The following is a 7,283-nucleotide window of genomic DNA, read 5'->3' on the forward strand; positions in this document are numbered from 1 at the left end:
ACTGAACTGAACTGAAAGGGGAACTAAAGAACCTCTTGATGACAGTAAAAGAAGAGAGCTAAAAGTTGGCTTAAAACTCAATATTCAAAAAACTAAGGTTATATGGCATCTGGTCCCATCAGTTCTTGGCAAATAGGTGAGAAACCAGTGAAAATAGTGGCAGATTTTATTTTCCTGGGCTCCAACATCACTGCAGACGATGACTGCAGCCATGAAATTAAAATACTCTTACTCATTGGAAGGGAAGCAGTGACCAACCTAGAAAGCATGTTAAAAAGCAGAGAGATAACTTTGCTAATGAAAAGCTGTGGTTTTTTTCTCATAGCCATGTATGGATAAGAGAGCCGGACTATAAAGAAAGCTGAGCGCTGAAGAAGTGATGTTTTTGAACTGTGGTGTTGGAGAAGATTCTTGAGAGTCCCTTGGACTGCAAGGAGATCCAACCAGTCCATTCTGAAGGAGATCAGTCCTGGGTGTTCATTGGAAGGACTTCTGCTATAGCTGAAACTCCAATACTTTGGCCACCTCATGCGACGAGTTGACTCACTGGAAAAGACTGATGCTGGGAGGGATTGGGGGCAGGAGGAGAAGGGGACGACAGAGGATGAGATGGCTGGATGGCATCACCAACTCGGTGGATGTGAGATTGAGTGAACTCCAGGAGTTGGTGATGGACAGGGAGGCCTGGCGTTCTGTGATTCATGGGGTCGCAAAGAGTTGGACACGACTGAACGACTGAACTGACCTGATACTGTATTGGTGTATTTCTTTCTGGCTTACTTCTGAATAATACGCTCCAGTTTCATCCACCTCATTAGAACTGATTTGAATGTATTCTTCTTAATTGCTGAATAATACTTCATTGTGTATATGTACCACAGCTTTCTTATCCATTCGTCTGCAGATGGACATCTAGGTTGCTTACATGTCCTGGCTATTATAAATAGTGCTGCGATGAACACTGGAGTACATGTGTCTCTTTTAATTCTTGTTTCTTCGGTGTGTATGCCCAGAAGTGCGATTGCTGGGTCGTATGGCAGTTCTATTTCCAGTTTTTTGAGGAATCGCCACACTGTTTTCCATAGTGGCTGTACTAGATTGCATTCCCACCAACAATGTAAGAGGGTTCCCTTTCCCCACACCCTCTCCAGCATTTATTGCTTATAGACTTTTGGATAGCAGCCATGCAGACTGGTACCTCATTGTGGTTTTGATTTGCATCTCTCTGATTATGAGTGATGTGGAGCATCTTTTCATGTGTGTGTTAGCCATCTGTACATCTTCTTTGAAGAAATGCCTGTGTTTGGCCCATTTTTTGGTTGGGTCGCTAGAAAGGACAAGTTGGAACTCTTTGCAGTCCAAGGGACTCTCAAGAGTCTTCTCCAACACCACAGTTCAAAAGCATCAATTCTTCAGCGATCAACTTTCTTCACAGTTCAACTCTCACATCCATACGTGACCACTGGAAAAACCATAGCCTTGACTCGACGGACCTTGGTTGGCAAAGTAATGTCTCTGCTTTTTAATATGTTATCTAGGTTGGTCATAACTTTCCTTCCAAGGAGTAAGTGTCTTTTAATTTCATGGCTGCAATCACCATCTGCAGTGATTTTGGAGCCCAAAAAATAAAGTCTGTCACTGTTTCCACTGTTTCCCCATCTATTTCCCATGAAGTGATGGGACCAGATACCATGATCTTCGTTTTCTGAATGATGAGCTTCAAGCCAACCTTTTCACTCTCCTCTTCACTTTCACCAAGAGGCTTTTGAGTTCCTCTTCACTTTCTGCCATAAGGGTGGTGTCATCTGCATATCTGAGGTTATTGATATTTCTCCCGGCAATCTTGATTCCAGCTCGTGCTTCTTCCAGCCCAGCGTTCCTCATGATGTACTCTGCATAGAAGTTAAATAAGCAGGGTGACAATATATAGCCTTGACGTACTCCTTTTCCTATTTGAAATCAGTCCGTTGTTCCATGTCTAGTTCTGACTGTTGCTCCCTGACCTGCATACAGGTTTCTCAAGAGGCAGGTCGGGTGGTCTGATATTCCCATCTCTTTCAGAATTTTCCACAGTCTATTGTGATCCACACAGTCAAAGGCTTTGGCATAGTCAATGAAGGATAAATAGATGTTTTTCTTGAACTCTCTTGCTTTCTCCATGATCCAGCGGATGTTGGCAATTTGATCTCTGGTTCCTCTGCCTTTTCCAAAACCTGCTTGAACATCTGGAAGTTTATTGTTCACATATTGCTGAAGCCTGGCTTGGATAATTTTGAGCATGACTTTACTAGTGTGTGAGATGAGTACAACTGTGTGGCAGTTTGAGCATTCTTTGGCATTGCCTTTCTTTGGGATTGGAACGAAGACTGTATACTGATGCATATAAATGAAGTTTAGAAAGATGATAATGATAACGCTGTATATGAGACAGCAAAAGAGACACAGATGTATAGAACAGTCTTTTGGACTCTGTGGGAGAGGGCAAGGGTGGGATGATTTGTGAGAATGGCATTGAAACGTATATTATCATATGTGAAATGAATATCCAGTCGAGGTTCGATGCATGATATAGGATGCTCATGGCTGGTGTACTGGGATGACCCAGAGGGATGGGATAGGGAGGGAGGTGGGAGGGGGGTTCAAGTTGGGGAACACATGTGCACCCGGGGCCGATTCATGTCAATATATGTCAAAACCAATACAATAATGCAAAGTGATTAGTCTCCAATTAAAACATAAATAAATGAAAGAAGAGTAGCTAACTTAAATAAATAAATAAAATGATCAGTCCTGGTTGTTCATTGGAAGGACTGATGTTAAAGCTGAAACTCCAATACTTTGGCCACCTCATGCGATGAGTTGACTCACTGGAAAAGAGTCTGATGCTGGGAGGGATTGAGGGCAGGAGGAGAAGGGGACAACAGAGAATAGATAGCCGGATGGCATCACCGACTCTGTGGACATGAGTTTGAGTGAACTCCGGGAGTTGGTGATGGACAGGGAGGCCTGGAGTGCTGCGATTCATGGGGTCACAAAGAGTAGGACATGACTGAGCGACTGAACTGAACTGAACTTTGTCTCCAACATAAATTTAGCTAAGAGTCACCCATTATTACCATAGGGTGGAGGGTTTTAAGCCCTAATTCCTATATGAGTGAGTGAGAGAATGAAGTAGCTCAGTCGTGTCTGACTTTGTGACCCCATGGACTCTAGCCTACCAGGCTCCTCCAACAGTGGGATTTTCCAAGCAAGAATAGTGGAGTGGATTGCCATTTCCTTCTCCAGAATTCCTATATAACTGATTTCAATAATAAAACACCTTGATTAAGGGCTATGTCAAGAGGCTGACTGACTGGAGCACCCACAAAGGAATTAATTGTCCACCATTCAGTAAAGATCCACATAACACGCATGACAGAAAGAAAACAGATACTGACCGATCAATACCATTAAGGGAACATGAAAACAAAGGTGCCCAGTGGGGAGACACAATGGACCTTTCTCTATGGGACTGGTCTTCTCTGACATCTCCAGGAGATTTCCTTCTGTCCACATCAACCTGGAAGCCTGAAAGTTTCCACAAGTATTCAGAAGGTCATGGACAGGACACTGTTTTTTAAATATCTCTATTTTCCTCTCCACTTGGGGAGGTTCAAGAGGTTCTCAATGGCAATATGAACTCAAAGGACATTCCAAGTGGTGAGGATTTCTGGCAGGAAAACTTGACATTAAGTATAGATGTTGCCTCGTCCACTCACTTTGAGTGTTGGCCAGTGTTTTACTTGGGTTGATGCTGGCAATGATGGAAGGCAGGAAGAGAAGGGGACGAAAGAGGATGAGATGGTTGGATGGCATCACCGACTCGATGGACATGAGTTTGAGCACCTCAAAGTGTTCCTCTGACATTTAGTGGGAAAATGGTCAGTCTGTTCTGAGTCAGACTAATAGGCACCCTTCGAAGCTATGCTGAAATGTAGAACAGAGGTTCCTATGTCAGAAGAATCCCGGATCTGTGTTACGCTATTCTAGATGGGCACTCCCTAGAGAAAAAGATGGAGGTCTTCCCTCCACCCTTATACAATCCTGTGTGTCTCACTGGGCTTCCCTAGTGGCTCAGACGGTAAGGAATGTGACTTCAGTGCAGAAGACCCAGGTTCAATCCCTGGGTTGGGAAGATCCTCTGGAGGAGGGCATAGTAATCCACTCAAATATTCTTGCCTGGAGAATTCCCTGAAAAGAGGAGCCTGAGGTGCTGGAGTCCAGGAGGTTGCAAAGAGTCAGAGACAGTTGAAGAACAAATACTTTCACTTGTGTAATGAACCTTGTGGCTGCCTTTCCCTGTCGTCACAAGCCTCAGGGACAAACAATCGCTGTCAGGGTGTGACTGTCTTCTAGACACACCTGGGCCAGTGCCCCTTACCTTCTAGAGCTTTCCTCCTTGTCCACTGGATGGTGCTGACTAGGACCCCTACTTTTGCAACCATACTCTCCTGCATGTGACCGAATGACCATTGGACATGGCCCTGGATTCAGGATTCTTAGTTCTTTCTTTTCACCAAGAAATGCCCCTGTTATATACATGGTTGCCCGAATTTCCTCACAAAGAGCACCCCCCTTTTCCGGAAACACAGTGAATCAGGATTACTGTGGTTGTCTGCTGTTAAAACTCTACACTTCCACTTCAGGGACTGCTGCTTCCTTCCCTGGTCAGGGAAGTAAGATTCGTGGTTGAGAAAAATGGCAAAGAACAGATTCCTTGACAATTTAAGAGACCTTGAACATAACTAGACATTTATAGTTAGGAAATTTGCTTTTTCCTTCAAAATTCTAGAAAGTACAAGAACTACTGTCTTGCTTTCTCATTTGACTGAGAAATAACTGAGTTAAGAAGTAAATGATACATTCTAGATTAGATGGGTAAAGGGTGTTTGGAAAAGGAGTGACAGAAATGAACTGGTACCATGTCTTCTTCAGACGAGGTTGAGCGTCCTGTGATGTATTGTCCACTTAGTTAAAAGAAAGTCAGAGTCTGATGTGGGGCAGAAGAAGTGATAAACACTTGATGGTGATGTTATCACCGCCTCAGAGAAATATGAGGCTTTCAAAGGGTCTCAGAGGAAATCATTTAACTTTGTTAACCAAACCACACATTGAATTTTTGTTTAGGAAAATATTTCTAAAATTCTCTCTTCAGTGTTATAGAAATAAGACAGAGTTGAGGACATGTTTTCTGGACAGTTTATCCCATTTTGGATCTGAAGATGTAAAAGAAAATAAATATTCCTGACCTGAAATATACATGTGCATTGTAATTTCTCACTCACTCTAAAGGTCAAATGTCCAGATTCACTCAACCTTCTTCTAAAACAATCCTCATGATTAAAATGACAAAATGTCATAAAAGTTCATCCCTGTCAAGCAGGATCCTGAAGATGACTTCTTTGTAACCTTGGTCTTAGGAGAAACAACCATTGGTTCATGATGCATCACACTAGCATAACGATCCTATAAAAAGTGGCACAACTCCCATCCTCTCCAACCACTCGGACACCCTCAGGCTTGACAGACGAAGGACCACGAGAGACAAGATGAAGGTTCTGTTCCTGAGTCTTCTCCTTGGTGTGGTTTGTTTTGCCCAAGAAAAGGAAGCTGTGCAAAGTGTCTCAGAGGTACCAGGGACGGTCTGCTTTGGGAGGAGGTCTTGGGTGTGTGTGTGTGTGTGTGTGTTTCTTTTGTGGTCTTGTTATGTGGATCCATAATCTGAGTCATCTCCCTCCAACTCATCCCTGCTCCATTTTCTAGCTCTATTCCTCTTCTCTCTGGTCTCTTGATCATCTCTACTGTATGTTAGTTGAGTCTGATGCATTTTTCCTGGTCATGTGATAGACAAGGCGGGTCAGCCAAACAGCTGTTGGAGTTCTTGCATCTGACTGCAGAGCTCAAGCTGCCTCAGAAAAATCTCAGTTCTTTCTTTTATGCTGACTTCAATTTTAGATTATTTTTAAATCATACTTTTGCTCTGTCAAGTAGATAATGTGTGTTAATTTGCACAAGGGGTGGGAAGCTCAGGTGAAATGCTGCTGGGTGAAATGAAAAGACACGGATGATAATTTCTAATGGAAATTTTCCTGTTAGCTTTCTGGAATATGGATAACTGTGTATCTTGGTTCCGATTACACAGAAAGGACTGGTAAGACAGGACCATTCAGGGTTTACTTCTGTCGTCATGTGTTTTATAAAGAAGGGTACATAATAGAGTTCGATTTATATGACTGGTAAGTAAAAATAACCCAAAAGGAAGACACATGTTAACCCCCAAGCCTGAGGGAGGGTGTGTCTCCCCATGTGGTCTACAGGGAGCTCACTGGATTATGTTGACAGCAGGACTCCCTGAGCTGTGGGGCTGAGCAGGATCTCTGAGCTGGGGGAGCAGCTGAGAGCCTCCAGGGAATGTCCTGGAGACTTTGCTCAACCAGAAGGGTCCCATAAACCCCACTGTCATCAAATCATTAAAGGAAAGAGGGACACGGAAATGGGAAGAAGCTTGTGTCATGGAACCCACAGTCCCCAAAAGGATTTTGACCCTTCCTGTGGAATTTGTAACAGATGGTTCCCAATGAGCGCAGAAGCCAAGTGCAGGGAGAGAGCACACAGTGAACTCTGTCCTTGGGGCGTCCTCAAGGGAGGTTTCATCACCACTGAGTTTACTAAAGATTTACAGCCCCAAGGACCACTCAGGGAATGCCCACTACATGGCAGAGGGTTTACTGAGAACATGCAAACTCTGGTATTTATTTTGAGAAATAAAAACATAGTGACAAAACAACTAAGAAGTTTCTGCTTGTATAGGTTGGTTAATAGATATATACTGAGCGACTGAACTGAACTGAAAGATATATGTGTTCATGTATTATATATTGTATATATGTGTATTTGATAGTATATTTATAATCATTTACAACCACTCATACACATATAGATTCATAGATTCACACACACACATGTTCTTTCTAAGGACATATACCTGTCTGTTTTCACTAACACTTATAGAATACCATCTTACCTTCCTCTTTGCCAATTTTTGAATTTTTGAAATCTATGATTGAATTTTCATGTGGCTACTCTGCTGTGATTCATGGGGTCGCGGAGAGTCGGACACGACTGAACGACTGAACTGAACTGAACTGACTCTTTGTGAAATCAACGGTACTGCATTGTATTTATATGTAATTATATGAACCTTTGTGGAGGGCACGTTTCAATGTGTTTTTACCGGTGCACAC

This window comes from Moschus berezovskii, chromosome Y (assembly GCF_049115385.1).
Source record: "Moschus berezovskii isolate FMDL1 chromosome Y, NW_MosBer_1.0, whole genome shotgun sequence".
NCBI classification, from domain to species: domain Eukaryota; kingdom Metazoa; phylum Chordata; class Mammalia; order Artiodactyla; family Moschidae; genus Moschus; species Moschus berezovskii.